Source organism: Denticeps clupeoides, chromosome 19 (assembly GCF_900700375.1).
Source record: "Denticeps clupeoides chromosome 19, fDenClu1.1, whole genome shotgun sequence".
Lineage (NCBI taxonomy): Eukaryota > Metazoa > Chordata > Actinopteri > Clupeiformes > Denticipitidae > Denticeps > Denticeps clupeoides.
This window is the reverse complement of record NC_041725.1, coordinates 6,808,601-6,829,315: the sequence shown is the minus strand read 5'-3', so window position 1 is coordinate 6,829,315 and position 20,715 is coordinate 6,808,601. Positions and strand designations below refer to the sequence as shown.

At 44.7% G+C, this 20,715-nt stretch overlaps 1 protein-coding gene across 2 annotated transcripts in view; it reads right to left on the bottom strand.

Moving 5' to 3' along the window:
• The window catches only part of schip1 (schwannomin interacting protein 1), a 217,226-nt gene that overhangs the window by 148,110 nt on the left and 48,401 nt on the right, over positions 1-20,715 (bottom strand). The window contains exon 1 of one of the 2 annotated variants that reach the window (XM_028961302.1): positions 9,495-9,507. The exons of the other annotated variant lie outside the window; for it this stretch is intronic. The gene's annotated coding sequence lies outside the window, so the exon portion shown is untranslated. Of the gene's footprint in view, positions 1-9,494; positions 9,508-20,715 lie in introns of those variants that run through there. 2 annotated transcript variants of the gene reach the window in all.

Genomic DNA, 20,715 nt, shown 5'->3' with positions numbered 1-20,715 from the left:
TTTTTGTTAGCTGGGACAGTGAACTGCTGCAAAAAGAAAATGGTCATGAGGTGCATCCAGGTATACACACATACTCTGGGTTCATATCTACACATCCAGTTTTTAATCTAAACTAAACTGCAACTCAGCAGAGACTGAAAAATCGGAGCAGAGGTCAGAGTGGACGTGAAACAACAGCAGAAAATGAAATCAAAGTCTCTGTGGGCTTTAACCACAGAGTTTACCCTCTGATGGAGACATTAGCGGAGTTCATGAGTCAGCTGATAGACCCTGCCTGACGCTCTTCTCTCACACCCAACCCCCACGGCTCTCCGAGCTACACTTTAATAATTCGCTTTAATGAGACCACACTTTGCCCTGTATAATTTTTTTTTTAAGTGATTTAATTACAATAGGAATCAAGTCTAAGCGTTTCACCCGGTGCTGCCACTGGGGAAGAGTGGAGGTGGCTGTTGGGTGGGAGGAGCTTTGCATGGAAAATGACAGGGCGTGAATGGGAGGAATGTGACTGGTGTGTCCGGTCTGCATGTCGGTTGGCCACAAATCTACATAATAATGTGACACAGACTGTCACAATTCATTACCCGTTAAAAGAATATGGTAATGAATGTCTTAACAGTACAGTTAAACAATAGGTGGCGCTCAATACACTTAGTACACCGTGGCTACGAATCACAAGCACTGGTCAATTGTCCAATGAAATGAGACTCACTGGCAATGCAGAATTTCTAAATTCTATTTCAAGAAAGCTTTCATACATGTTCAGTTCAATACTCTTTCATCTGACTGTATTTAATGCACAAAGCACAAAAGCCTGGACTTAGGGATAAAACCACTTAAATCTGACTCAGTGAAGAGGCTTGGCCTTTGAACATAAAAGACACTTCTGAAATTCAAGGCAAGAGCACGTGAAGTTTTAGCAGAAGCAGATGAAACAAGACAAGTTATGAATCTTTTATATTTTACAACATGGATATGTTATTCAAAAGAGGAGACCCTCAATAGATTTAATGGTAAGTTTATGAATGCAACATTTCTTTAAATTATTAAAACGTACATTGTTCATGAACCCGTACCATGACCTCAAGCGTCCTATCTGCTTGTAAAGTCTGATTATCTGGTCCAAAACTCCCCTTCTGATCCCAATAGACAAGTAGACAAATAAATCTAATGACTTAAGTGAGCTACTGACATTTCTGCTCTTACTGCAAAAAAATACATTTCCATCTGAATTTCCATTTAGAACTAGCTGAGTCATCAGCTTGGGGGTATAAAGCTTGTGAATTTACATGGTGGACAATAAAACAAGCTAAATAAGGGTTAAACTCCAACAATAAAACATATTTTAAGTGTTGTAAATAGATTGGTGTAAATTTCACAGAATGGGTTAGTATTGCAACCTCACACCTCCAAGGTAGAAAGTTTGAATCCGTAGATCAGCGTTGTGTGTGTAGAGCTTGTATACTCTCCCTGTGTTTGTATGGGTTATCCGGTTCCAGTTTATACATTGCCTCTAGAAAGTATTCACAGTGCATCACTTTTCCCACATTTTGTTTTGTTACAGCCTTATTATCTGGAACAGGTTTATCCAGGATGTCTCTGTAAATTGCTGCAGTCATCTGTCCCTCTATCCTGACTTGTCTCCCAGTTCCTGCAGCTGAAAAATATCCCCAGAGCATTATGCTGCCACCACCATGCTTCACTGTAGGGATTGTATTGGCCTGCTGATGAGCGGTGCATGGCTTCCTCCAAACGTGATGCCTGGCATTCACACCAAATAGTTATTTCTTTGTCTCATCAGACCAGAGAATTTAGTTGAGAGATGGTCTGAGGAGAGCTATCATGTGCCTTTTACTAAGGAGTGGATTCCGTCTGGCCACTCTACCATACAGACCTGATTGGTGGATTGCTGCAGAGATGGTTGTCCTGATGGAAGGTTCTCCTCTGTCCACAGATGACCTCTGGAGCTCTGACAGTGTGACCATTGGGTTCTAGGTCACCTCTCTGACTAAGGTCCTTCTCCCCTGATTGTTCAGTATAGGTGGCCGGCCAGCTCTAGGAAGAGTCCTGGTTGTTTTGAACTTCTTTCACTTACAGATGATGGAGGCCACTGTGTTCATTGAGACCTTCAAAGAAGCCAAAATATTCTGCAAGGATGATCAGGGGAAAAGGATGCACCTGAGCTCAATTTTGATTTCTCAGTTTTTTATTTTTAATAAATTTGCCAGAACCTCAAGTAAACTTTTTTTCACAATGTCATTATGGGGTGTTGTGTGTTTGAGGGAAAAATAATTAAATCTATTTTGGAATAAGGCTGTGACATAATAGACTGTGGAAAAAGTGTGCTACTCTGTGACTTCTTTCCGGGTGTTCTGTATGTAATGATATACTGTTATACACTTTTCTTGGAAAAAAGCTCCTAATTTAGAAACAACTACTACAAGTGCTAATAAGATCTGGGTGAATTGTTCCATTAATATTTGGGACAGTAACTTCACTGTCCATACCACCCCAGATTTGCGACAGATGAGTGAATACACATCATCACTGCTCATGAACACCACCAAACAAAGCTTCAATGTCACCTTCATTGAACCCAAATCTACAAGGAACCCTCCCCAGTGGATGTGCTGACCCAGCTGAGGTGAAACTGAAAATGTGTATTTGTGTGTTTTGTTTGTGTGTGTCTGTGACAGTAAGACCGAGAAATAGAGAGAGAAAGTGAGTGTGGGTGTGCAAGAGAGAGACAGGAGGAGAATGAGAAAAAAATAAAGTAAAATAAATGTTGAGAAAAGAAATATCAGTGGAGTGAGAAGAAAAAGTGATTTAACAAGTGAAACCGAAGATATGGAACCAGGGAAGAAAAGGAACTGCAGGAGGAGAAAATTGAGTAAGAAAAATTATAGAGATGAAAAGTCATTGAGGAGGAGGCAGAAAGAGGGGTGCAGTAGGGCCTCGTGAGGCTGAGGAATTGCAAGCCATAATAGAGTTGCAGCGTGGGACAGTATGAGACGATCATTTCAATCTGCTGGCAGAGTTAGTGATGGCTCGGTCATGGCTTGCCCAGGCTATTAGCTTCCCTCTCAGTCAAAGCCACTCGCAAGGTTACCCTGAGCCCCTCAGTTCGTAGGAACCTAGTGGCCTCGAAACCCAATGGATGTTTTTGGGAGATTGGCATTCAGTTTGCATTCGATTTTTGAACCAGATTCATGATTTATAGGTGGTGAGTCAATTGCCATAAATAACAGGAATGTTTAAATTCACCTCTTTGCTGTTGACCTACCTTCCAATAAGAATAAACAGTAGACAGAGGGGTTACATGAGGCCAATTTTGATCTCAATGTTTCAGCAGGAACGGGCAACAGAGACCCTGCTGGAGTTCCAGCCTAGCCTGCTGAGAGTGAATGTCCAGGGTGTCACAGTGTGTATTTGTGTGTTTCATAATTACCACAAAGTACATTTTTGCTGGCCCCCTAAAGAAGAGAAAGTTGAGGTTTAGACACAGCAGTGTTCATGTGAGTGTTCATGAATACAAAAAATGGTGCCAGTGGTCATATCAGACGTCACTTTTTGGTTCTGTTGATTGATTCACCTCTGAACACAAAGGAGGAGGCTGTCACGACTATTGGCTGATGGGGGAAGGAAGCGCAGAGGCGGGACATGCTGGGAAGGGGGTTTTATTATAAATACATAAACACAAATAAACAATAAACACAAATAAACAACGGCACGGTGGCCAATAAACGTGGAATAAAGGGGAGAACACAAAAAAACCCGCAGGCGTGTGGCGATTGCCAGAACTGAAAATACACACATTCACAATAGTGCACTAACGTCCACGAAAATGCCGTCGCTCCCGAAGGGCCGTAAATCTCCAGCTTTTATGCGCTGTCAGGATTGGGCACAGGTGATGAGCCCAGCTGCAGTCAATCCTGACAGAGGCACAGGCGCGACATGGTGAAATTGAATGAATGAAAATTCATTAGGCAAATGAACGACATAGAAGTGAAGGGAAAAGGCAAACATGAATATCAGTCCTCATTAGCAAAACCAAATAGAAAACACACGTGAGTAATTAGGACTGTGAACCAGTGAACTGGTGCCACCTGGTGGGCCGGGCGCACCGTGGCATCACACAGCATAGTCTTTCAAGAATAGAAATTGTCGTTCATCAACAGCAAGAGGAGCCTATGTGATTCAAACACCTTCATATATTTTACAACATGAACTTAAATTCAGACTGACATTCAGGCAAATCCATCTGGTTAAATTTTAGCAGTGACTAAGAAAATTTGCAATAAAAAATTCACTGATTAAAAGCAGATTTGATTCCTATTTGCTAGGAATGGTGTTGTAATGGAGTTTAGGGCGTAGTCTACGTGACTACATTCAACTGGATGCCTGAGGTGGAAAGCTCCCATGTGGGCCTGTGATCAAGCTGCCAATAGTACTGTGGCCGAGTGTGGCCGACTGACAAGCAGCTGATTTCAGCATGTACCTCAGCAAGCCTTTTATACAGTAAACAATTCCGGTTAGAATAAAAGGTCCATGGGACACACTTCCTTATCTGAATTCACCAATCCTTAAGAACAGACTCTGGTCGATTCACTTAAAAGCCTCGGCTCTGATGCCAGCTCCATTCACTACTCCAGCTACCACTTCCTCCTGGTCTGGCTGACTACAACGACTTCCAGAGCTGGTGTGGAGTAGTCTATCCAAAAAAGCCTAGTGTGTGTGTGTGTGTGTGTGTGTATATCCAGGTTTGCATAATTTAGTAGTGTTGAGGACAGAAAATCTATACTCATTTTGGGTTTTGCAGTGCCAAGCAGGGCCTATTGATTGCTATAGTGCAGGCTAAATTTATGGAAGTGGTTGGGGTACACAGGGCCCTGCTCCTGAAGTTGAGGTGGAACCTTGAACCATGAGGGCTGTAAAAAATAACAGAGGAAATGGAGCCGCTGACAGCTGGTTACACCGCTGCCTCCCCATCACTGCTCCTTAGACTGATTAAGGAGCGGAGGGGGAAAGATGGAAAGACGAGGGGAAGATATAAGCCGAGGTGCACCCTCCGGCTTTGGAGAAATTAAACTGGACTGGAGCCAGTGGAGGCGAGAGAAGAGAGGGTTGATGGAGAGAGGAAGATGAAGAGCAGACGTGTGAGAGATGGGTCTGAAATACAAGTGTCCAAAGGGAAGCCAAACAGATAAGGAAGACTGGTAGCAAAAAAAAAGAAAGAAACATGGAAGGTGTGTGTGAAGGCTGTGGGTTGAGGAAAAGAGGAGAGGAGTGTCCCCTCTCCTCTTCATCTGTTCATCATTTCAGACTGCAGCTGTGACACTGATAAGTGGGACTGGCAGATGGACCCGTGTGTCTTCCGATTGAACAGGACAGAGCAGAAACACAGACCCAAACTCGGCTGCACTTGTTCTATTAATGAACTCTGCTGGCTAAATCAATGCTCACAACAACATGCATACGGCTCAGTAAACAATCTAATTTACCACAGGACTTCAGGCCCTCTGGTCCATGCAAGAAATGGTCCTTAGTATTGCTGGGCAATATAGCGTATAATAAAAAAGGTATGGTTTATGATACGTATGATCATTTGGAACCATTTGAATATAGGAGGCCCATTAAGCAATACTACAGGAGAACGGTGTTATATTGCTTGACATGATATTTAAGCTTTAAAGTGAGACAAATACATGACAGTGCAATTATACTACGGTTTAGCCCTTAACGTTTATTCATGGCTGCTACAAGTAATAATAATAAAAAAAAATGAAGTGATGAGGAATGGGGATAGGTTTTTTTTTTTGCTCCAGAAGAACTACATTAAAAGTAATCTGTCACACCTCATATTTAAGCATTGATGCGATTTGATTGGTTAATTTACATTATGTCAATGCTGAAATTGTTAACGATTACTTCAGTTTTCTAAAGATTAGCCAGTGTCTCCTTTTTTCAGTGTAGCAGGTTGGAAGAATAATGAACTTTAAATCACAACCTGAAAGGTACTACTGCTCTTCCATCACAGTTACAATGTTATTCTTCATGATTGGCTACAGCAACCGAACAAATAAAAAAAACTACCAAATCCTTCATATAGCTTCTACAATGAAAAATGGTCATATTGATGCTAGAGAACATATAAATATACATTGTGGTCAGGTACGTACCACATGCATGACACTTCGCCTAGTGACTGGTAGAGCACTCACTCACTTTCCATATCCTCTTAGTCCTATTCCGGGTCACGGTTGGGCATGCAAACTCTGTCCAGGGCCAGGACCTTGGAGGTGTGAGGCCACATCACTGCTACAGCAGGGTAAACTAAATGATATTGGAAATAATGAATTATGACTTAAAAGGTGATAATAATTTATCGTGCCCTAGATCCACGAATATCAGGGGGTTATCATTTTAATGTGATCAATATTCATTTCACAATGTATCACAAAATTCAAATGATGATTTAAACTGTGACATTTTAAGGCCACATTGATCAGAACATTTCATTATGCCGCCACAGAGCAACTTCCACAGTCCACAACCAAAGACACTGAAAAGCATCTCGTAGCAGTGACCTCTCTGTAAATGCCTCAAAGCTCCCCCTCTCCGGTTGCAGGAGACAAGTGATCCTGTCATATGCAGCCTACCCCTGAGGTGTGACTGAATGTGTGTCTGGGTGACCTGACCCTGCTTATCGTATTTTCTTGTCGGCCCAGACAGACAGTGTTGTCTGGGTGTGCTGTGTGTGTGTGTGTGTGGGTGTGTGGGTGTGTCTTCTCTACCAGCCTGTATCAGTCAGTCTGGGAGGTGTCCTAGAGTCACCCTGCCATCTCAGCCTCACCATTGCTCTTGTTCTGCTCCACAGGAGAGCAGAGTAACTCCGCAAGGATAATTACTAACAACAGAAGGATGTGCGGGAGAAAGTTAACGTTCCAAATGCAAATACAGTGCCGGTTGGACACTGCCATCGGCACTCTATTGCACATCAATCAGCCAGAATGTTGAAAATACCTGTCTAATATTGTGTAAGTTTGTGCCATGAAAGAGCTCTGAACTGTTGAGGCAAGCTTGATGTAAGTGTATTCATGCAGACTGATGGGAACGTTGTTCCATGTGGTGAAGATGGCTTTGCAAAGTGCATCCAGGAATAAGGAATATGGAATAATTAAGACTGAACAGGGTTAATACTCCACAACACTATAGGTGTAGGTCCATTCATGGAATAAAAGGTCCATGTCTTTATCCTGTCTTTATATTTGGTGTACTACAAGCCTCCTCATTGCTTGTTTTCCCTAAATGAGCGTTAAAATTATTTGTGCAACTGCAGTAATTTAGCTCTGATTTCCTATCCTCACATATTGCTAATGTTTTATCTACATTTGGCAATCTTATCCAGAGCAACTTGCTTTAAAATGTTCATCATTTAAATTCCTCATTTAGTTCACAACTGTAAATAACATTCGCTTAATAACGCAGATCCCCCCTTTAAGTAAATGAACATAAGTGCTCTATTTAATCTATGTATTTTCTAAAAAGGAAGGTTATTATCTTGCGTTTCAAGATCTTTAATGAACTGCTCATACATCTAGTGGAAGTTCATTCCACCAAGACAGAGCCAAGACCGAGAAGATTCTAGACAAATGCTTTCCTAGTACCTTGAGAGATGTGGTAGCAGTCGAACAGTGCTGCAGGATCGGAGAGATCGAGGTGCAGAGCAACGACAGATTTCAGGTAGAAGGTTGCTGACCCTTCCTTCGTTTTGTAGGAAAGCATCAACATTTTGAATCTGATGCGGGCAGCTACAGCAAGTCCGTGGAAGCGGTGTGGGAGAATTTAAGAAGGCTGAAAAGAAGTCATGCTGCAGCGCTTTTTTGGACCAGCTGGAGAGGTTAAGTGGCGCTAAGAGGCAGAAACCGCCAGAAGTGAGTTACAGTTTGGAGATAAGCAGAGATTGTACAAGCATTGGTAGATTAAAATGGACGAATCTTTCTTAAGGTGTAGAGAAGGAATCAACATGAAGGAGAGACTGACGAACTGTCCAGGGAAATTTCAATGTCCTGTTGTGGGGAGAATTATTGTTGTAAAATCCATATCTCTTTTAAGCTTTTGTGAGATGTGTAGGTGTCGGTTTTGTTTTACTGGATAGAATGAAAGACACACAGCTGTAGATATTATGCAAAGCAGTAATTTAGGCTTTGTTACAGTTCATGGCACATTATATCGTTCTAGGCATCTGTGTTTCAATGCACAGAGAAGACACAAAGGTTTCATAAGTAGGAAGCACTCCAAAAAAAAAAAAAAAAAAAAGCGTAAGCTGAGGTCAGAATTGAAAATGAAGCTCCTGCTGGTAAAAGCCTGTAATGGAATCAGTGCCACCAGGCGCCATTAGGCATCGTTACGCACACCACTGACATGCACTACTGCTCACCGGGGCAATACCGTGCACTATCCCACCCCCTGCGCGCCCCTGCCAAGCACAAGGCTACGGATGTCCTGTGTTTAGTGTGCCGCGTGTCTCTGTCACAGCAGTGTGTGTGTGTCTGTGTGTGTGTGTGTGTGAGAGAGTGATCCAGCACCAGTGTGTGTTTCTGACGTGGTTTCTGCGTCCTGGTGAGTGTGAAGTGAGGTGCTGATCTCCAGCACACGGCTGAGTGGTCTGTCAGACAGCAACCTGGCACGTCCAGGGCGCCCCGCCAACAACTTGGCAGCCCTGCCTGGTGTGTGTGTGTGTGTGTGTGTGTGTGTGTGTGTGTGTGTGTGTGTGTGCACCAGCAAGCATGCTTGGACGCATGAGAGACGATGTGCATGAGGCATGTGCTTCACCTCAAATCTAGCAGGTTCCACTCACTCTGTGGGAAATGGGTTGGTGTGTTTTTTCAGGAGGTCGCTCTCTCTGTCTGTTTACATTTTTGTCTCTAAATTTGGTCTCTAAATCTACATGCTGTGATCTGCTACATAGTGGCAGGGACTGCACACCATTTCAGGAAAAAAAAATCACAAAATCACATTCCTAACAATGCTTTTCGACTGTGATCTATACTATTTTGCAATAAAATAGTATAAAATGTAACCAGTTCTTCCTTGGCCCATCTACCTTCTGTACACCATGTTTCGTGCAAAATCTTGACCATAATCCTTATAAATTGTCTATGTTTCTGAAACAGGGCTTTCATGTGACACCTGAGTGCCATATTACATTTAAGGGATTTACCAGATGCCCTTATCCATAGAGACTTACAGTAGTGACAGGGACAGTCCCCCTGGAGACACTCACGGTTGAGTGTCTTGCTCAGGGACACAGTGCTAGTAAGTGGGGTTTGAACCTGGGATCTTGCGGTCATGTGGGTGTAGGTGGGTGTGTTACCCACTAGGCTAACACTAGCTATGATAAATAAACAAATACAAGTACATATAGTACACACACACACACACACAGGTCTATCTTAACAGCGGCAACACAGACAGCCATGTCTTCTCCCTACCTCCAACGTGTCCTCCAATTAGCCCACTTTAAATGCATTACACAGCAGCATAAGAAAGCCTATATAGAGAGGACCTTGCTGTCCCACCTTCTTTCTTCACCTCACTTGGCTCTGTGAAGATAACACATCCTCTCAAAAGGGATTAGTCACAGCAGCAGAGCTAAAACTGTTAGCTATACTGATGGATCCGCCAAAGGTAGAACTTAACATGCTGCACGTGGCATACACAGGACTGCAGGACCATGAAAATAATTACTGCTTTTAGGCAATCCTCGAGCATAATAATAGGAGTGATTAAAAACCCATTAATGTCAAAACAAATATCCTTCATATGCTTTATGGCATTATTAAAAACAGCATGTCCGCCTAATAGATGAGCGAAAAAAAAAGGCATCAAAGGACACAGGCCTCACTCACATCCAAATGATGTGAAGTCAATACCATCTTATCTATGACCACCAAACCAAGAGCAAATCCAATTTAATCCAAGACATTTGAAGTGTAAGACCAAGACACAACATGAATTAAAAGGAGGAAGACATCATCCCATAGCATATCCTTTGGATACATAATTTATATCACTGCAGCATGCGTAATGTATGCACAGCATTAACGAATGACCTAAGAAAGGTGTGTCATCAGTCAAAATAATCTAAACATAATCGCATGCATTATGTTTTTTATGAAATGCGATGGGTTTGTCTTTATATAGTTGTTTTTTGGCGGCCTGTTTTAATTTTAGTTTTAGTCAAGTCTTTGCATCAAGCTGTCATTTTACTTTTTATTAGTCTTATTCATGCCCATACTCATTTTGGTCTAGTTATTGTCTTGTTTGCTTGTTATTAAATGGTATATTTTGTTATAGTTATCATCACATGACCTGCATTTACGTTTTGTAAAAAACCTTTCTGCCTCTCTCACTGATGCTCTACTATTATATGTTACTATTATAGGTTTTTTCTTCCTTTTCATCACATCTCCAGGTTTGGATGGCAGGTTTCCTCATACACAAAGCATTACAGCTGCTGTGTTGCCCTCAGTGCATTAAATATACACACACACACCCACCAAACACAATTCCTTAAAAATGTACGAGCTGCATGCGTCATATGAGATGCTATTGTGCCTATATGCAGCGTGGTGTGAGTTGGACACTCCTGGATGACTGTGTACTGCAGTTCTGTCACTACTCAGCATAAAGGCACAGCTCTGTTTTAACTATTGTTTTTATTATTTATGTATTTTTTATTATTATTTTATTCCTTACTTCCCCCAAAGCTCAGTTGTTTTACATCACTGGCTACAAAATGTAAAAAAGGATATCAGTTATACAGCTATATGTGTAGATTTTTATGTTTTTTATAACACACCTATAGCTGCCATTTTCATTAAAAAAATAACTAGTTCTGCTGCAACGATATACAATAAATGAAATGATGGTGACTATTCTCTAGTCTCGTAATGCTCTTAAAGAGGCGTGTCAACAGACTGTTGCAATTATTATGGACAAAAAGCCAACACTAGTGTACAGTTGTGTGGCAGGGTTTTGCACAATATCATTCTCATTATTTAGTTTAATTCCTTCCAATTCCTTATGCGTCCCCGATGCCGTAAAAGCCATCAACTGGACGCGTCCAAGCAGAAAATGAAAACAGTTTGAATATTTCCCCACTCTGAGTGTAGGGGGGCGCAAAGTCTGCACAGTGGATCATCTGAGACAGAACAATTTGACTCCACTGGGACGGAGAGAGGATCCGGGGAAGGTGAAGTGCGTGGGTGTGTTCTTTGCAGTTTTCGGAATGAGTGAGTTACTCCTTACACATTCACCTCTATAAAAAGAGGGAAACAAAGGTCTATTAATCCCTTTGGGGAGTTCCGTTATGGAATTAGTAGATTTGTAAACACACTGGCTCTGGAAAAGTGACCTGATGAATTAAGATTATTACGTTTTTTGACAGAACTGTGGGAAACTGTGCAGTGTGAGAAATGTGCGAATTGAAAGAGGTTATCTACTCAACAACAACGAAGCCTAATAAAAAAAAGTCATCAAAGTGCATAATGGAATTGCCTTTGGTGTGAACAATGGAAGCCTCTGAATTTGTGCTGAAGCGTCCGAATGGAACGTTGGCTTTTCAAATAATGCTGCCTGCCCAGACAGCTGCCTTTAGAATGATGAAATATGATACATAGCAGAGAGAAAGACTATTTTATTTTAGAATCATGACTGAACTGGAGCATTAGTAATAATACATTACCGCAAGATGCTGGTAGTGTTTCATGGTGGTGTTACAGCTCAGCTCGTCAGATTTATGAATTGATTTAAAATGTGATTTTATTAAAGTGGGTCGCACAGTAACACATGGCAAAAGAATCCTTAAAATGAAATAATATTATAATATTGTGATGGCATCACTGCACTGTCCTAATAGTAATTGCCCTGTCACAAAAACCATCCATTAAAACTAAACAGGAATCCTTGTGTAAAATGTTGCAACAATAAACTGTAAGAAAACCTTTCAAAGAATAACAAAATATGCTAATGCTTAATGTTTAAAGGTCCCCTATTATGAAAATATATTTGTCTTAATCGTGCCGTAATACTGTATCTGAAGTCTCTTTCCAAAAATTCATGGCGCAGAATTATGGCCATTTGATCCAGTCCCACAAAGAGATTTCACATGCCGTTTCGGTTTCTGTAGCTTTAAATTCTAATGAGGAGGAGAAAGTGTGTTTACTACGTCCCGGGGTTTGTTCCCTGTATTAGAGTTACTAATATAAACTTGATGTTCTGCATCTGGGTCCTCTCCAATTACCTAATTTCCTGCTGGTGTCACGTGTCTGTACAACCTGTGATGGACTCAAATTCCACAGTAAAACAAATAAATATATGAAATGTCAGTAACATTCTGCTTTTGCTTGGTTTTAAATGACAAATGAATAGGCAAAATAATATAATTAAAAATCTAGTGACCTCCAAGTTAACATCATCCCTTTTTTCCTCCCCCTTTCACATGTGTATAAGGATGGATGAGGGTGGGGACTTTTTCAGGCTTGATTTTTATTCAACCAACAGAGAGGTATGCTGAGAAACAAAGATATGCAAATTTGCCTCTGTGCATTTGTAAACTGCAGTAATGTTCCTTTGGCAGAACTGTCCAACACCTGACAGCATTGTCTAACTCCTCGCACTGTAACCTGGGTGCCCTTGAACACATTTCTACCTCAAGCACCGCCCCCCTACGCTGAAAGAAACAACAAAATGTGTCCTCTGCATTTAGCCCATCACCCTTTGTGAGCAGGTGCCTGGGGAGCTGTGTGTGGGGACAGTTCCTTGATCAAGGGGACCGGAGTGGCACCTTGACGGTTCGGGATTTAAACCCGCAAACTTTCGGTCATGAGTCCACCTTACTTATCCACCAGGCTACCACTACAGTGAAAGGTCAGCCACCTCCACATGATTATTACATTGCATCGGCAAAAGTGACTTCATATAATTAAAAAAAGGCAAGTTTCAAGGATCATTTTAAAGTATAAAGCACATAATAAGATGAAACAGCACTCGCTATTACAGATAAAATAAAAAAGTTTCTAATCTATTACCTATAAAAACAGAAGAGCACAAACTCCACCACCAAATAAATTTTATTCATACAATAATGAGCAGTTGATTGTTCAGTGTTTCATCAGTGTTTTAAATGAACCCATTAAGCCTCTTGTGCCCATTAACCATGGTAAAATTATTGTAGCCTTGTGCTTAATGCTTTTAAATTCATTTGTACTTTTTACAATAAGCTCCATGCATCATCCCCCTGAGCTCAGGAATGGATGTAGACTGACATACACATGGCTGGTTTGTGCATCTGTTCAAGATTTACTTTGATCATTACTGGCTTCTTTCTAATACACTCTTCTTCTTGCTTAGGGACACCTCTTCTCTGGAACAAAATATACTTATTGACTTTTATAAAAGAAAAGAAAGCCCATTACATATTCAGTAAATCAAACAGAATTGAGGTGAAGGTGGTGATTGCCGATCCCTCCTGCATGGCTGCTCATTCTCAATGAGTTAATGAGGGAAGTCCTTGTGCACCAGCACCTCGCAGCCTTGCAGTAAATTGCACCCGTAGCCAAACAAGGAAGCCATTCCTTTCCCTGTAAATCTTCCTGTTAGGGAACAGTTGGAGCAGATTGAAATCTACTCCTGAATAAAACATTTCCGACGCCATGAGAGGGGAATAAACAATAAATCTTGACAAAACAGAGGGAGAGGCGTGGACCACATGGGGGTGAAGGAATATGGAGAGAGTTGAGTAAAAGGATGTTGATACAGTTCTAAGATTGGCTCATAAAAGACAATATCTGCTTATGATGACAAATTATTGCAAATACAGAACAAACTAAAACAACAATATTAATAATATATCTTTCATCATGTAAGAAATTTGTTGTCACTATAGAACAGAGACAGTGGATGCCACCGCTGAACAGAAAAACAACTCTATGCAGAAGCTGAACTCAGCATGTGGAGAGAAGGTGAACACGAGCACAATGTGGCAACAGGGGGGGTCATCAAAGGTCAAGTGGCCATCACAGCATTACAATGTTATTTAGGCTTCTGGAGAGAAGTGCTGCAGCCGTAGCACTGTTTAAACCAATCACAGATGAGCTCAGAATGATTTCACCAAAAGGTGTTTTTGTGTTCTGTGGGACCCATTTCATTTTTTTCCAAAAGAAAAAGTTGTATCAACTACTTAATCCAGAGCTCTTTCTCTCGCTGAGTTTATCCTGGACACACACACACACACACACACACACACACACACAACAGAAAAACAAAGAGAGCATCACAAGATACTAACACCATGCAGCCTGGATGAAAAATGCGAAGCAATTAAAGGCATTCACCACTGGAGACCAATAACAGTGCTTAATAATGATTATAAAAAAACAATAAAACAAAAGACTAAAACTGAGCAGAAATATACAGAAGCAAACACCGGCAGTGGCACTGGACCCATCACGGCAACATTGCAGCTTCTCCTTGCAAATCCCTGCCAGCCTGGGGTGAATGAGGTCTACCTCTACATTTTACACACATTGGGGCAGTGGAAACGGACCTTTAATCGAATCCCGAGTCACGACTGCCCACTGCTCACCAAGGGTGATTGTTAAGAGCAGGGGACACATTTTGTTGTGTCACTGCATGCTGTGCTGTCACTTGTCATTGTGTTAGCATTTAGATGGTTTGAAAATGAAAATGGTTATATGCTATAAATAAATTTCCTGATATTGTGTGTGAGTGTGTGTGTGTTATGTTAAGCTCTATATCTACATCGGTTCTATGAAGATCTCCTGGAACAGACAGACCAGCGTCTCTCAAATGAGAGGGACAGAAAGAGACCATCAGAGCAGAAAGGAAGCCCAGCCCTTTTCTCCATCCCGGCCTATTAGCATTTGTACTCAAGCCTGCTGTTCGTTTGTTTCAGAGTTTGGTGGTTTCACCTCAGTGTGCCGACGCAGACATAAAAGTTTGAAAGGATGTTTGACGTATACAGTTGTATAATGATGCATCTCTGTTGCCTAAATACTCAATGCTGAACATTCTGCTCCAGCAAAATAAACAGACAGTAATGAATATTCTTATAAGACAGTATCAGACAAACTGACGCTCCAAGGTCATCCAAGATCTCATCACATGACGTATCAGGGAGGCTCTAAACTATCCCAATAATAATCACAGGCACATTAAATTACAATAAGCCCAAAACCCTCTGGACAAACGCTCATAATTTACAATCAGTTGTTCCCATTTCTTCAGGGATTAACAGAAACCACACAGTGTTCTCAGTAGAACACTCAATAATTCTTTTTTATTACTGCAGTGAATGCATGATGTTTTTTTAATCCCTGTAACAGAATTCTAGATTCATGTCTGCAATGAATGTGTATACCATGCACATCCAAGCTTCATTAATGTATTTGGGCGGTGAACACTCGAAATGCAGGTGGTGCCCCGTTGTCTGCTCCTCTCTAGACCAAAGAGAAGAGAGGGTCGAGCGCAGGAGCAGCAGGGAGTACCTTTCAACAGGGGATGAGGGCAATGGAGTGGATGATCACTTAACAGCCTCCACTGGCTGCATTCCCAGACCGGTGGAGAGACTCTCAGGACACTCAACAGTCAGGACTGGTCTCCTGAGACACACACACACTGCATTAATCTGACCTGATCGAGCACAACCTCATCATTAACCCCTCCCCCCTGTGGTCTGTGGCCATTATTACAAACTTCCTGCTGCTGATAGCAATGGAACGCAACTCACATGATGAAAGAACGGCCAGATGAGACCCTAAATTATATATATATATAATTTTGCATGAATGGATTTTAATTTGTTCCTATAGACAAAAACAGTTAGATCTGAAAAGAGTGCAGGTGAAAAATGAACACACAAAACATCCCCGGTTCCTCTTACCACTGGATTCTTCCATGTGACAAGTATATGAATCTTGTCCCCCAGCACTATTTGTTATAGCTCAATGCAATAATCTAAGAAATAATCTTGTCCCCCAGCACTTGACTTCACAAATTAGTACTGTTATGGTCATTGTACAATGTTTTCCAAAAATATGTAATATGAATTCTAGACATTAAATGTTAAGATAAAAAAAACTAGTTGAATGAGCTATTTATGTGTCAAGATCAACCTCATGCCACAATTTAAAGACAAAGAAAGAACATTGTCCACAGTGTTCTGACCTCTTGTCAGTCATATCGAAGCTTCCACCACCAGGTTATGTACAGGCAGGTTATGGAAATATGAACAAGTGGATGACTTGATGTTTCATGAAATGTGGGGTGCAGCACATTTTACACACTAGGTGTAAAAAACTAGGTGTACCACCTACATGGAGTCCAAATTTGACAACACAGTGGAAATATTTTTGCTTAATTTTAAAGAGCTCAATGAGATGGAGGAAGATTAATATAAGAATATAAGAGATAACAAATGACCAGCATCTACCATAGACGAGCACAAATGGGCACATTTTAGACTATTACATGGAGTTTAGATATAATAATACACAAACACAGATTAGTGAGTGAGGAAAACCACACTTGCCTGGCCGGACAAATTAGCAGCCAAGGAATGGTTATTACACCATGAGATATGCAATGGATCAGCATCTCAATATGTATCACAATTTAGGAAATATGTGGTCTCACAGTTTACTGTTCAATATTTATGCATGGCTGCTGGGACAATATTTAGCATTAAATAATAAAATAAAACTGTGTCTTCTTCTCAACTGTTGGCTCAATGTTGATGAGCTCTTGTTTTTTGTGCTTCGACAGAATTAATGCTTTGTGTTATTTGTGCTTTGCACTATTCCACCAGGCCCAGTAACACACACGTTCTGCGCCCCATCCTCAAACCATCACCACTCATCTTCTTTCCCTCCATCTCCTGCTGCTTCCGAGGCAGAGCAGGAGGGGGTGGAGAAGATAATGCTGGTGAAAGCAGCCATCATCTCTACAATGTGAAAGACCGCTGTGCATTGAGGTCAAAACTGAGAGCTGTTCAACGTCAATTCATTCAAAGACAGTTGGATTTCACAGCAATTATTTTGCGGAAATGTCCATATAAATTATTCAAATTTTTTTCTGTTTAAAGTTATGCTCAACATTTTTCAATTTCTAAATGTTCTGCGTGTTTCTTTTAGTGGCGTAGGCACAGTTTTTTTTTTGTAAAATGTATTAGAGGTGAAGAGCATGACAATCAAAGTCATACAGAAAAGCTGCAACAATTATTCATTCATTTAATTTTTTTCTTATTTATTTTTATTTTCAGCATTTGCATCTTATTAAAATACACATTAGTAACCCTAAGATAAGTAAGATAAAGTGTCATCTGAAGAGTTCACTGCAGAAAAAGCCAGTCTGAGAGAATGTGGTTCCATGTCAATGTCACGACTACGGACTTACCGGGGAAGGAAGCGCAGAGGTCTGACATGTTGGGAAGGGGTTTTTATTAACAAATAATAAAGAAATACAAATAATCAGCGGCGCGGTGGCCGAAAACAATTTAACTTAAATTACGAACATAAACTAACCCGTAGGCGTGTGGCGATTGCCAGAACTCAAAATACATGAAACTAAATCAGGTCAAGTTCGTGCAGAGAGTTCACGAAAATGCCAGCGACCCCGAAAGGGTGGAAACTTCCGGCATTTATGGGGCGTCAGGATTAAAGTCAGGTGTGGAGCCCAGCTGCAGGCAATCCTGACAGAGCCCCCCCTCCAAGGGCTACGTCCTCGGAGCCCCAACAGTACCATCAGTGGAGGCGGCGGGGCGGACGGCGGCAACCTCAGGGCTCCTGCCCTGCTGTATCCTCCCCTTGGAGGACCCGGTCCCTCGGGCTGGCTCCCCGGCGTGGTCAGGCGTGGCGGCCCCGGTCCCTCGGGCTGGCTCCCCGGCGTGGTCAGGCGTGGCGGCCCCGGTCCCTCGGGCTGGCTCCCCGGCGTGGTCAGGCGTGGCGGCCCCGGTCCCTCGGGCTGGCTCCCCGGCGTGGTCAGGCGTGGCGGCCCCGGTCCCTCGGGCTGGCTCCCCGGCGTGGTCAGGCGTGGCGGCCCCGGTCCCTCGGGCTGGCTCCCCGGCGTGGTCCCGCTTGGCGGCCCCGGACCCTCGGCCTGGCTCCCCGGCGTGGTCCCGCTTGGCGGCCCCGGACCCTCGGCCTGGCTCCCCGGCGTGGTCCCGCATGGCGGCCCCGGACCCTCGGCCTGGCTCCCCGGCGTGGTCCCGCATGACTGCCCCGGACCCTCGGCCTGGCTCCCCGGCGTGGTCCCGCATGGCGGCCCCGGACTTCCGTACCTGCACACAATAATCAGGGCCGATCCATCTGGGTACGTGTGGGCCCTGTCTCCACATGTCCCCTCTGACACGTCTAGTGTCACCCCCTGCACCGCGCAGGGAGATTGTCCCAGAGCCTCCGGCAACTGTTCCAGGCACCCCAGGCTGGTGCCTTCTGGGACTATGCAGCCCCTCTCGCTGCACGGCCCTGGTGCCAAGGGGGGGGCATTGCCAGACCATCCGGCTAGCCCCTTCTGCGTCCGTTGGGACAAGCAGGCCCTCTTCCTGCCTGTCCCAGCTGGGTCCCCATGCCTACCCGGGGGCTCTATGGCGCTCCACCCCTCTGGAGGCAGACGCAGGCCCATGCCTGGCCCGCCCTCCTCACTGGCTACCGGAGGACCCAGCTCCATCGCTTCCCCACCTCCCCTCCCCTCAGGAGGAGTCCCCAACCCGAACTGCACCCCCCCAAAAAATTCTTTGGGGGAGCACCCCCCCCGGCTGGACTTAGGGGTACCTTGGGGCTTGTCCACCTCGCCTTGGACCAGCACATTCGGGTCAGGAACCTCCTCCCTGGGGTTCGGCTCCGCGGCTGGGTCGCCATCTGGTGGACACAAAGAGGGGAACTGGGGGCGACATACGGACACATATGCCACACAGACACACACAGACAGAGACAGACAGAAGAGAGGGTCGTCTGGCTCCCTCTCTGGGCTCTCCGGGACCTCCTCAGGGGGCACAGCCAGGATCTCGGGAGGAGCGACCTTCTCGTCGCCCACCAGTGCTGGGTCTTCTTGCCCCGGATCCTGACTGGCACTGGATGTGGTGGAGGGGCAGAGTTCGATCCCTGGCTCAGGCCGATCAAACTCCGCCCTCAGTCTCTGTTGGAAGTCCCGAAAACTCCTGTCTGTCTCTCCCTGCTGCCAGAGGGTTGTGCTCCAGCCCCATGCTGATCCAGTCAGACACGTGAGGATGGTAGTGATCTCGTCTGTGTCTGCTGCCCCACTGAAGGGTCCCGGGACAATTGGGCGGTCCCACACTGGGCTGGGCACGTCGCTGGAGATGGTGTGTGGTGTGTGGTGTGGAGGGGGGTGGACGTCTTCTCCAGCAGGTGTGGGCGCTGGTGCTGCGCTGCCATTTTGCTGGGGAACGTCCGGGCAGAGGGAAGGCGGGTCGGCGACTGGAGCAGGAATGGAGGATTCCCTGCGAGGCAGTCCCGGCAGCGCAGTTGCTGGCTGGCGACCTCCCGTCGCCCTCTTCCACCAGCTTTCCTCACACTGCTGGGAGGGACGTGGGTCTCCACGGACCTCGTGACGATCCTGGATGGGCGCGATGGGCGGAGCCATCCCGGCACCGACTGCCCAAACGGCGTCATCCTGGTCATCGTCCGTGTCCACCTCGTACCCCTGGAAGTCACATGGGTCATCACGGACGCCGCGATGATCTCGGACGCGCACGCTGGGCGGAGCCATCCCGGCACCGACCGCCCACCGAAAATCCACGTCATCATCGCTTTCGTCATCCGTGTCCTCCCACCGGTGACTCCGAGGGTCGTCCACCCTGCGGACATCCTGGACCCATGGCGCGATAAGCTCCCATGGGCAGTACTCTGGCCATTCGGGCTGGAGGCTGCCCACCTCCTCGCTGGAGGAACGCCGCCGTTGTTGTTGCCGCTTCTCACCCCCCTGGAAGTGACGTGGGTCCCCACGGACCTTGCGACGATCGCAGACTGGCGCGATGGGCGGAGCCCAACTCTCGTCTCCCGTGCTCTCGTCGTCGTCCGTGTCGTCCCAGTCCACGGGGAGCCTGGCCAGCAGAGCGCAGAGTTCTTGGCTCGACATGGCGAAGATCGTGGGGGTCGCATCTTCTGCGCTCGCTGCCCAAGTCACTTCCTCGCTGCTGCCGACGCCAACGTCCTCGCTCCGCCCACTCACCCGCCGACGTTGTCGCTTCCGGGTTTCGCGGAGTTTCCCGGGGGTGACGTCATCACGCGGCGCCGCGTACCACGGCTTCTCGGGGAGAAAACGCTCCACCAGAACGGGTGTCGCGTCTCTCCCCTGGCGTCCGCGTTCGCCGCGCCGGGCTGCGTCCTTCGCGGCGTTTCTTCTCCTCTGCTTTCCACCTCTGCGCTTTTGGGTGGGTCGCTGGCATTCTGTCACGACTACGGACTTACCGGGGAAGGAAGCGCAGAGGTCTGACATGTTGGGAAGGGGTTTTTATTAACAAATAATAAAGAAATACAAATAATCAGCGGCGCGGTGGCCGAAAACAATTTAACTTAAATTACGAACATAAACTAACCCGTAGGCGTGTGGCGATTGCCAGAACTCAAAATACATGAAACTAAATCAGGTCAAGTTCGTGCAGAGAGTTCACGA